Source organism: Xenopus laevis, chromosome 1S, assembly GCF_017654675.1.
Source record: "Xenopus laevis strain J_2021 chromosome 1S, Xenopus_laevis_v10.1, whole genome shotgun sequence".
In the NCBI taxonomy this organism is placed as follows: domain Eukaryota; kingdom Metazoa; phylum Chordata; class Amphibia; order Anura; family Pipidae; genus Xenopus; species Xenopus laevis.
In genome coordinates this window covers 184,694,903-184,706,920 of record NC_054372.1, presented here as the reverse complement: position 1 = coordinate 184,706,920, position 12,018 = coordinate 184,694,903, and the positions used below count along the sequence as shown (strand labels likewise).

At 38.5% G+C, this 12,018-nt stretch overlaps 1 long non-coding RNA gene across 1 annotated transcript in view; it reads right to left on the bottom strand.

Moving 5' to 3' along the window:
- Window positions 1–11,667, bottom strand: part of LOC121399536 — a 35,103-nt gene extending 23,436 nt beyond the window's left edge. The window contains exons 1-2 of the long non-coding RNA XR_005965125.1: window positions 11,330–11,667; window positions 8,629–8,710 (exon numbers count right to left, since the gene is read on the bottom strand). This is a non-coding gene — a long non-coding RNA (uncharacterized LOC121399536). The remainder of the gene's footprint in view (window positions 1–8,628; window positions 8,711–11,329) is intronic.
- Window positions 11,668–12,018: the final 351 nt, after the last annotated feature.

The following is a 12,018-nucleotide window of genomic DNA, read 5'->3' as shown; positions in this document are numbered from 1 at the left end:
GCGGGGCAGCCAAGTTTGGGAGTTTTACTTTGAAAGCAGCTAGTAAATTGCAGGTAAAACTATGGGGCATGTTTACTAACATTGGAGATAAATATCTGGAGAGATTTCTGGAGATGTTGCCCATAGCAACCAATCAGATCTTTGCTTTTGTTTTCTAACTTGGCTGTGGCTGTTTAAATCTAATTGCTGATTGGTTGCCATGGGCAACATCTCCAGAAATTTCTCCAGATATTTATCTCCAATGTTAGTAAACATGCCCCTTAGTCCCTTTGTAAAATGTATAATTAACCAATTGAATTCTTAATGAATCAGATGAAATTAAGTGTAGGACTGGCCAGATATGGTATGACTTTGACGTAGTTGTTCAGCTTAAATATATTGCAATATATGGACAAACAATGCCTGTTTTGTTTAAAGGGTAAGGCATTTTTTAGTAGCAGTATGCACAAAATGTCTCTGTCTTAAATATATTGATAATGGGTTGAGTGCAGAGGACTCTTGTAGTTGATTACTTAGAAAGCAGTTGATGTGCCTATGTCACTTACAGCTACACCGACGCCATGAAACCCATTGTACTGTAAATATTAGCACAAAGGATTTGACTTTTACATGGAGTGCACAAATAATAAACAAATCAAGTCACTCACCCCTATAAAATTCAGACAGCAAAATAATATAGAAAATGTCAAGGGAATTCTTTCAATCCAATTTTTTTTTTTACTTTATTTATTTTAAATCATTTTTGTTGCCGCTCAAAATCCAACAAAAAGTTGTAAATGACACATTGTGTAAACATGTTCTGTTTATATTTGCCAGCATTTTAATTTTAGAAGAGCTGGTACATTTCCCAGGAGTCACGATGCAATACTGCAACTTAGAGGCCCATTTATCAAAGTTCAAAATTCAAATTCATCAGATTTTTTATTTTATTTTGAATATACTCACAATTCGACTGGGAGGTTATTTAAGAAAAAATTTGAATGTCTAATACTCGATCGAATAGTTCCAACCCAAGAATTATAATCTCTATTCGATTCGTACAAAGCGAGTTTTTCGCTGAAAAAAAAGCCTCAAAAGTCAGGAAGGTTATTATCATCTCCAAATGGCTCAACGGACCTCTGCCTTTGACTTGTACATGAACTTCTTTTGGTTACTAATCTCCCTGAACTGCCTTCCGGCTAGAATCTAAATCGCCGGCGGGATGGCACTTGGAGCCTTTCGTTTTCCAAAGCCGCCTGAAGTTGCCTTACGAAGAAACTTCGTGCGACTTCAGGAAATTAATTGCTTCAAGAGCCATCCCACCAACGATTTTGATTCTAGCCGGCGGGAAGGCATTGTTTGTAGATTACTATTTTACTATCTTTTTTGATCCGCACTTTCTAATATATCGTCATTGCCGAAAAGGAAAAATTTAAGAAGAATGGATGTGAATACAAATCCAAAAAAAGTTATTATACAGAAGAGCTATCAGAAGAGTTATATTGTGTTGCACCATCCATTTACTATACTCGTAGTATAGTGAAAAAGAAAAGGAGAAATTGTGATTAATTCAAAGTAGAGGAAAGTTTATGTGCATCGTGCATCATTTTCAATAAATTCATTTTTATTAGGGATGCACTGAATACAGGATTCGGCCTTTTTCAGCAGGATTCAGATTCGGCTGAATCCTTCTGCCCAGCCGAACCGACTCCGAATCCTAATTTGCATATGCAAATTAGGGGCGGGGAGGGAAAGTGCGTGACTTTTCGTCACAAAACAAGGAAGTAAGAAATGTTTTCCCCTTCCCACCCCTATTTTGCATATGCAAATTAGGGTTCGAATTCAGTTCAGTATTCGGCCGAATCTTTCACAAAGGATTCAGGATTCCAAAATAGTGGATTCGGTGCATCCCTAATTTTATCAATACTGGTGAATCATTTGTGTAATTATTTCTTGATGAATTCATAGAACAAGAAATAAATATCAAGTGCCTTCAATTGATAAAGTGCCTTGTGTCATTTATTAGGATAATTCATTTTAGAGCAGACTTCGTGTGTTTAGGCTGGTATTAAAACGTAACATTTAATTGGTCCGTTAAAAACAAAAGAACAATTGATGGGGTTAAAAACAATTAAAAAGTATTGAGATGTATGGACCTGGTATTACAGGGTGATACAAAATAGTAATTATATCCCACCTAGATCATAACATCCGACCACACAAAACCCTTTTGCTGTATATACTTGCTCTATAGGAGGTATGGAAATAGTGAAAGGTATACGTTCAATTAAAGTAGTTAATAATGCAACCGGTATTTGCTAAACTTATATAGCCACACCTGCCATTGACGTCTATAGGGTTTCACTGATATGCCATTAGGGAGACTTCTAACACTCTTGTCCTCTCAGAGGCAACTAAATGTGTATTAACCTAAACCCTGGGCGACTAATCTCCCCAAATCTCCATGTGTGTCTCTGCCTTTAAAGTACATGGCTCTATTGCAATTTACATACATTTTGTTTTGTTTTTTTCTGCTGTTGAACTGGTAATAAAATGAATTTTATTTGTATAACAGCACCACCTGCTGGTCATTTCGTCTGACTGTACAATCAATGGGAACATGTTTATAAGGAAAACAGAGGACTGTTCTGACGTTGCTCTGCTCAGAAAAGACAAAGGAAAAAATATGAGGTTTAAGATCTCAATCCTGCAGAGCAAAATCAGAACAGTTCTCTGTTTTCCTTTTGAATATGTTTTCCTCGACTGTTGGAAGAAATATTTATGCAGTTTTGTTCTTCAACAAATCTTTTGCTGTAATTAAAGAAGCACCGGCATCCTAGATTTTTTTCTGACAGCTTGGATGTCCTTTACCTCCACTATTCTGCTTGGCCCCGGTTAAGAGAGAGTTGCATGTTGTAGTGCTGTAACTGGAGAGCAGAAGGATTCAATCTGCCCACAAACAGTTAATAACACAATATATACAATAAATCCTAAAGTCTAATTGGATGCATTTATTTTGTTATTTACAGTTCTATTCATGGTACGGGCTACAGTCACCCAAAACGATCATCTCTAAGCAAATTAAGCAGCAATTGGATAAAAGAAGCAAAGTATGTATTTTAGCTGATGTGACATACAGAACAAGCACTTCCTATTCTCTGCACGCAAGCTTTAGTGCATTTAATGTATATATATATACCGGTATGACTGTTTTGGTTGTGCTTGTGGTTTCCATTTGAGCTAACCTAATTACAGTTAATAGAGACACAGCAGCAGTGTTGCAACCTTGTGTCCTCTTCAGCCAGACAGAATGGATTTTATCGGCTTTACACTAGTTCAGGATTTGCTAGAGATACTTTTAAGGGTCAGAATAATATTGTATCATAAAAAAATGTATCAGAGATAAAAGATAAAAAAATCGATCAACTAAACGTATCAGTTTAAAACAGTTAGAGAGTCTGCACACCACCCCAAGCTGCTTCAGAAAGACATAAGAAGGTGAAAATGTATCTTTTTTTTCTTCAAAAGATCTCAAACAGAAAATACAAAGTAATTGAAAAAAGTTTTTATTTGTGGTGAACTATCTGAAAATGACTGAACTGAAAAAACATGCTTATAATGATAATAATAGCTAAGAGGCCATAGGGTACAACTACACAGACGATTTCCCCGCGATTGTGCCAGATCCGATGCTCTGTGCCAAAACGCAGCCATCAAGTCGGATGCGACGGAAAACAGGGTAAGCAACAGGAACGTCGGATGGTGTTGCAGCATTTGTCTTGTTGCATGCTGCATCTGTATCCGACAGTTGCGTCGTGTCGGATGAACTCTGCGACACCATCCGACATTTGTGTCCCTCACCTTTTTTTCCCGTCACATCCGCCTGCGTCGGATCTGGCACAATCTCGGGGAAATTGTCTGTGTAGTTGTACCCTTAGTCATACAATGAAACTACATGCAACAGTATATTATTTGCTGTGCACATGGTGCATTGAAATTAACCTCTTGTGACATTATAACTATTCCTCTATTTTTCCTTTTTATTTTTTAACAATGACTACCAAGTGTATTAATACATTCCTGACCTTTCTAAACTGGTTACTGTTTCCTAATATAAGCCCAACAAGCTGGTTTTGCTTCCAATAAAGATTAATTATACTTATATACTGTAATAGTTAGGATCAAGTACAAGGCATTTTTAAAAAGGAAATCACATTTTAAAAATGTGAATTATGGATAAGATGGAGCTTTCTGGATAACTGATCCATACCTGTACAGACATAACCATTATTGTAGTTCCATCTGCTGTCAAGGTGAAATTGTAATGCCACCATCCGAGGTCAACAGGTATCTGTGTTCCAACTGCATCTCTGGTGTGTTCGATTTATGCAGATTAAAGGCAATAAAAGCCCTATCCACTAGAGCTTTATTTACCAGTAGGTCTTTCCAGCTGGTCACCCATTCCCATTAGGAGAAAGGAGGTTCCACCTAAATATTTGGGAAGGGATTTTTTGAAAGTGAGAACCATGAAGATGTGGAATTCTCTCCCTGAATCAGTGGTACGGGCTGATACATTAGCTAGCTTTAAGAAGGGGTTGGATGGTGTTTAGCAAGTGAGGGAATACAGGGTTATGGGAGATAGCTCATAGTACAAGTTGATCCAGGGACTGGTCCCATTGCCATCCAGGAAGATATTTTTTTCCCCTCTGAGGCAAATTGGAGAGGCTTCAAATGGTTTATTTTGTCTTCCTGGATAAATTTGCAGTTAGGCAGGTTGAAATAGAGTTAAAAGGTTGAACTTGATGGACGTGTGTTTTTTTTCAACCACTTATTATGTTATTATGTAGAGGTCAATATTTTAGGTATCCCCAGTGACTCTAGCTAACCCCCATTGATTGCTAACCTGGGAGGTGGGGCCGCAACTACACTTCTCTAAAACTCACAATAACCCAGTGTAATTTCCAGTAGAGAACTAGGCTGCCATCTACTTTGATTTTCCAAAGTGTTTCCAACCATAAATTTCAACTTTACTCTACTTTGCAAATGTTGACCCAATCCCTTGAAAAACTGAAGATGTTTTCTCTATTGATCTACCCTCTTTGGCATACCTTAAATCAGAGGTCCCCAAACCTTTTTACCCATGAGCCACATTCAAGAGTTGGGGAGCAACAAAACCATGAAAAAGTCAATGGGAGTGGCAAATAAGGGCTGTGATTGGTAGCCCCTATGTGGACTGAAGCCTACAGGAGGCTCTGTTTGGCAGTACACCTGTTTTTTATGCAACTAAAAATTGTCTCCAAACCAGGAATTTAAAAATAATCACCTGATTTGAGGCCACTAAGAGCAACAACCAAGTGGTTGAGGAGCAACATATTTCTAAATTGCCACTAGTTTGGGGATCACTGGATGGAATGATAACAAATATTTTCTTTCAGATTTCCACTTGCGTTGGTTCTTAAAACCATTACACAAGAATATTAGTGACTGTGAACATCTTTATCCCAACTGTACTTTCCACTGAGATGTATGAGTCCTAAGTTGTATGATGCCTAAGTTCTAAATATGCAAAGCATGTGAGTCTGGAATGAAAAGAAAGGTTTGGAACTGTAGCAGTAACCCATAGCAACGAATCAGCAATTAATATCTACAGACCTACTGCTGTAACAGTAATGAAAACAAACATCTAATTGGTTGTTAAGGGTTACAAGGTTATGGCAAATGTTGTTAATAACCTTATTTCAAGCCTACTTTAAATTGCAATAACTTTGCAGTGATTTATTATTTCCTTTTAGAATAAGTTAATGTTACACTAATAACCTTAATACATCATTATTTGCATATTTACTTATAATTTGGCTGAAACAGGAACTCTGAATCGTGTCGCATTTTTTTGAAAGAGACAAAAAAAAACGGAAAGTATCGCAGGCTTCATAAAATAACGTTCATTTTTACTGTGTTGTGGCTGGCAGTATTGATGACAACCATATTGTAATGGAATGTCCGAATAATCAGGGAGTCTGAATTTGCAGGATAAAGGAACATTTAGTCCTGTTCTACCGATTATTACAAACATCAGTTCATACTTGTTGATATGTGACACTTTGTCTATGAGAAGTGAAAGGGGGCGGCTTTAGACATAACCAAATAATGACGTACAGGTATAGGACTTGTTATCCGGAAACTCATTATCCAGAAAGCTCAGAATTATGGAAAGGCCATCTCGCATGGACTCCATTTTATCAAATTAATCCAAATTTTCCTTTTTGTCTGTAATAATAAAACAGAACCTTGTACTTGATCCCAACTAAGATATAATTAATCCTTATTGGAGGCAAAACCAGCCTATTGGGTGTATTTAATGTTTATTTGATTTTCTAGTAAACTGAAGGCATGACGATCTATATAAAACAAAGTTCTGTTATCCTGATATCCGTAGGTCCTAGGCATTCTGGATAACAGGTCCCACACCAGTAAAACTTGTATAAGATGAAAGGAAGTCTCCACAAGCCTGACCCTACTTCCCTATTTACTATCTCTATTGATGGCATGCTCATTAACCCTGTCAACTCAGCTCACTGTCTGGGGGTAATCTTTGACTCCTCTCTCTCCTTCTCTGATCATATTAACACCACTGTTAAAACGTGTCACTTTTTCTTACGCAATATTGCCAAAATCCCTCCCCTTCTTTAACCTGCTACAGCCAAGACGCTCATGCATGCTCTCATCCTATCCCGACTAGATTACTGTAACCTTCTACTAACTGGCCTCCCTAAAGCTGGCCATAGATGTAAAGATTTTTAAAAGATCCGATCGTCATCGTGAGACCACGATTATCTCGAAACGATCGTACGAATTGTCCATCAAATAAAAAGACCATTTCAGGCGATATTGCCAGGAGAACAAAGAGTAGCTGCCTGCTTGGCCCTGCACACATAGATAGATTGCACTGGGACCGACAAAGATTTTTTAACCTGGCCGATCAATTTTCTGACAGATGTCGGACAAAAAATCGTAAGATGTACGATCGTTCGAATCTCACTAACCGCACGATAATTTCGAAGGATTGGTCGGACTTCGCTAAAATCGGTCGTTCGGCAAGAAAAATCTTTGCGTCTATGGGGACATTAACTCCCATCTCTCTCCTCTACAGTCTGTATTAAATACTGCTGCCAGAATTCTCCCCTCCCCTGCTGAAGCCCTTATCATGGCTTCTAGTGATGGGTGAATTTATTCGCCAGGCGCAAATTTGCGGCGAATGTAAAAAAAAATTTCAGAATTCACCGGCGTCTAAAAAAATTGTTCAGAATTCGCCGGCGTCTAAAAAAAATGTTCAGAAGTCACCGGCGTCTAAAAATTTTTTTCAAAATTCGCGAAACGGCGCCGGCGTCAAAAACGAGACGCCGGCACCGTTTCGCAAATTTTTCGCAAATTCGCCCATCACTAATGGCTTCCTATAAAACAAAGAATGACTTACAAACTCCTCTTCATAAGCTTCAAAGCCCTTCATTCCTCTGCACCTAACTACATCTCATCTCTTGTCTCTCTACATGTTCCTGGCCGAATCCTCCACTCAGAGCAACCGCTTGGTTGTACCCCCCCCCCCACTCCTTATTAAACCCTTCTGTATTATATTTGGAAAACCATTCCTGAATTTCTCCGAAGAGAATCCTCCCTCAATGCCTTCAGATCTAAACTCAAAGAATTCCCTGAACTGGGAACTGGCACTTATATGGCAATGTCACCCACTATAACCTACAGCACTTTAATACCCCTCTGATCTGGGTCTGTAAATTACCCTCCCATTTAGACTGTAAGATCTATGGGGCTGGGACCTTCATCCGTTTGTCTCCTTGACAATAAGCACTTAATGTGTCATGTAACTATGCATTATATTTATGTGTATTTTATTTTTATACTTATTTGTACTTATTATTGTAATTACCCTGTTTATTTGAGTAATGTATTATTCTGCTGCACAGATAAATTATACATACATACATTTATTAGTGTATAGCTTATTTTAAATGTTATGTAAAATGTATATATCATTAGACACAAGGAACTCAAAGCTGGAAGTTACTAATGTCACCACCGCATCCATTCATTAAAGGGCGATAATATATGACCAAAACTAGGCCCATATAAGAATGTCACCACCACAATATGACCTATGGGCATGAGATTGATGTGTTTCTTTTGGGGATGCTGTTATAAGGTGTCTAGCCATTTGGCAAAATGTGGATTTTGCTTTGAATCCCTTTAATTGAAGCACCTATCTATCTATTTAAAGGACAAGGAAACCCCCATACACTGAGTGGATACCAATGTGTTAGGAACCCTCCAGTGAATGGAGATAAGTTTCCCCTGGACCAGTGCTTATTTTAGGAAATAAAATGCACCAGACTGGGAGAATTCACTGGTTGATTTAAGTGATATCAGGCAGTGACTGCCATGTTTATGTAGCCTTTACATTCCTATGCAAAAGAATTGATACCAGATACCCAAAGTTAACTAAGAGCTGCATATATTTCGGGCTTGTACTATTTGCCACAAGTTTGTGCTAAAGTTATGCTGCAATTGTGACAATAAAAATAATTGGTGGACTGTGACTATTTCTTGAACTTTGGTACATGAGATCCTTTCTCTTACCTGCGCCTTCATCTCATACAAAGCAGCATCTTCTGGGGTTAACTGGATTGATTCGTCCCATTTTGTCAGTGCTTCCTTGTGTCTGCAAAACATTATAAGGAATTGCCGTTCAGTAAGTTCATAGGTATGGCTGAACTCCAGATAGGAATGACTAGTCATGGCCCCTCACTGGAAGCATGGGGAGATAATACCCAGGGCCGGATTTACATAGTGGGCACCCCTAGGCCCACTGCCATTCATCACCCCTGTTCCCCCTCTTTATTTGTGCAAATTTTCATCATCAATGGGGATTGGCGCATGGGAAATTTAAAAAATGATTGTCCAGCACATCCTCAGTGTTTTTGAACCAATGTGGGTGTGGTTGGGCAACATGCCGCCCCCCTAAAATCCTGCCCCCCTAGGCCCGGGCCTAGATATTCTTTCCACAAATCCAGGCCTGATAATACCTATAGCACAACTAGGGCAAGCTGGTGGCAGCAAAACAAGATGGTAACGGTGCAAAACTGTGATAGTAAAACTGTAATGCCAAAATCTGCAGCTATTCATTTGATGGTGAAGTACAGCTTCCAGTATTCACTAACTTCACAGGGGTTCTGGGAGATTTAAATCCATATTAAGAGCCATACAATAGGTCAAGGAACCATATAAAGTCAGTTTTGGTCCAAAGTAGAGCTCTGGTTCAATTGTTCCCAATTATCCAACTAATAATAAATGATAATGTCTTTATCTTAATAAAAATAACATTTGGCACAATAAACCCTAAAAAAACTGTAAAAAAACTGTTTAGAAGAGAGTGGTCTCCTCATTTACCAACCAATAAAATGTTATTACAAATCATTAGATTGCAGTAACCAGTCACCAACTCATTCGTTTTCTGTTCTGAATCATTCCACAAACAGATTCACCAGTAACATTTGAACATCCATATAAGTGAGAAAATCACAGGAGATTTATTAACACCCCAGGGCCTATCAATTTGTTTAATCCAGAGTAAAGACAAGTTACTTAAAGAAGGACCAAACCCAGCTCAGATAATTTCTTTGGATAAGTCATATGGGCTTATGTAATAAAACACACCAAGTTTGCCCAGGGACAGTAACCCATAGCAACCAATCAGCAAGTAGCATTTACTAGTCACCTGTTTAAATGCAAGAATCTTATTGGTTGTCATGGGTTACTGCTACTCATTGGCAAACTCATTGTAATGAAAGTATTATTATATCTTTAAAGTGATCTCCCTGACCTCTAGCTTGACCACTCCACCACCATTAGCAGAGGTGGAAATTGAGTGATTCATTTGAAAAGGCAAAATAATTATAGTGGTTGGGTTACCATGCCCTTCAAGAGGACCTGTCACCTTTAGACATCAGTAATATAAATCTTTTCCCTCCTTAGGTTAACTCTTTAGTCAGCTGTTTTTGTCTATATCTGAACTGTATTAGAAAATATCCTACATATATAAAGGGTTTCATAGGCGCTGCCATCTTGAAACAGGACCCCTCTGTTTTCTTAGTGTGGGCTGTGCCAAACGGCCAATGCTTAGCCATAGAGTATGCTCGGTGATAAGACTCTGCACCACTCATGTCACACCAGGACTTGATATTCTGTTTGGATTGTTTGAAACACCTTCTGTATTAGTACATTGTGTGTGTGGACTACTATTGAAAATCGAAATAAACTAGGAAATTTCCGAAACGCTAAAAACTACTAAGAATGTGCAGTCCTTTGGGGCTCAACTATAAACAAAGTGTACAAAATAAAAAATAGCAATCTTTAAAATGTTTGTGTAAAAGTATAAATGTAATGTAAGTGTATGTAAGTGTCTAAAAACTTGCACTTACTGTTTCTTGGAGCATGAACTTGGCCCTTCAACATGACAGCCCCCCAGCCTCATTGCCCAGGGGGCTGATATTCCTCCCCACTCTCTGCAGAGGCGGCAGAAGCCACCGACGCAGAGAGAACAGCTCGACTGCTGAAGAACGTACAGAACATCAGAGCATTTTCCCAGCAGACAAAGGGTTAATTTTTTTTATTTATTTATTTATTTATTTTTTTTTTGTATTAAGTAGATATTAATATTCTGAGACAATTTGCTATTAGTTTTCATTATTTATTATTGTGTTTTTTTAGCTTTTATTTAGCAGCTTTCCAGTTTGCAATTTCAGCAATCTGGTTGCTAAGGTGCAATTTACCCTAGCAACTATGCACTGATTTAAACTAGAGACTGGAACATGGCTTGGAGAGCATCTGAATATAAAGATGAATAAAACAGCAGCAATAACAATAAATTTGTAGCCATACAGAGCATTTGATTTTTAGATGGGGTCAGTGATATCCCCAGCCCTGTGTGCTATCAGTCTTAGCTGCTGTAGGTGTGTGGCTCTTGTGGGGAAGAGTGGCATACAATATGAATGAATCTGTGTGAATCTTTGTGTAATATAACACAAACAGATAAAAACACTGCTGGGATTTAGGGTTAAATACAAAAATACAGCCACCAGGAGGGAGTGTGTGAATGGTAAATTAACCTATTGTCAAGATTACATTAATTTAACATAATTAGTAAATTAGAGCAAAAAGCAGCAGCTCTGTGGTTAAATTTTAGCTGCTACTCCTGCTCTGTAATGTGGCAAAAATACGTAGCTCCTTATGTGAAACCTGACACCCCCACCCCCTCCCTCCTCGGTGCTGATAAACATACCGGTGTCCGTGCTTCCCTGCTGTTTGCTGTTGTTCTTCCTATGGCTGACTCCTAAACTACGATAAAATTCACACATTGAGTCCTGCAGCCCCTGACAACTGCAGAAACTGGGGATATCGCAAGAGAAGTCTGCAGGGCTGATTCTACCCATGATGCCTTGCTCTCACGACTTTCAGTAAAGTCGGGCTTCAGTGAGGATCTTGTGGACATTTTCAAAAGTAGTTCTAAACTGGTTTTTAGTGAGATTTGATTGAAATAAATGTGTTATAAATGAGTTATGTGGTTCTTTTTAATAGTCTTATTACCTTCCTAGTGTTAACACAATGGTGACAGGTTTCCTTTAACTGGGTCACTACAGTGGTGAGGTCCTTTCTGCCTCCAGGTCAGGGATCAACCTATAAAGAAGCTAATGTGCCATTAACCAGATTTTTACCTGCCATAGATGACAAGAAACACCAAAGGGCAGGTGGTTTAGCATCTACTTTAGTAAATAGCAGCCATTGGGGTCCTCTTATTAAAGGACAAGGAAAGGCTTCCACTACATTTCACAGTGTATCATAGACCCTCCTCCTTGCCATTACCTGATCGCTAACATTATTTGTTACAATTTCCCTCTTGGCTCTCAAAGTCCGCGTTAAAACTTAGTGCCATTACCCCTCCATCACGGACGCCATTTTCCTTAAACCTAC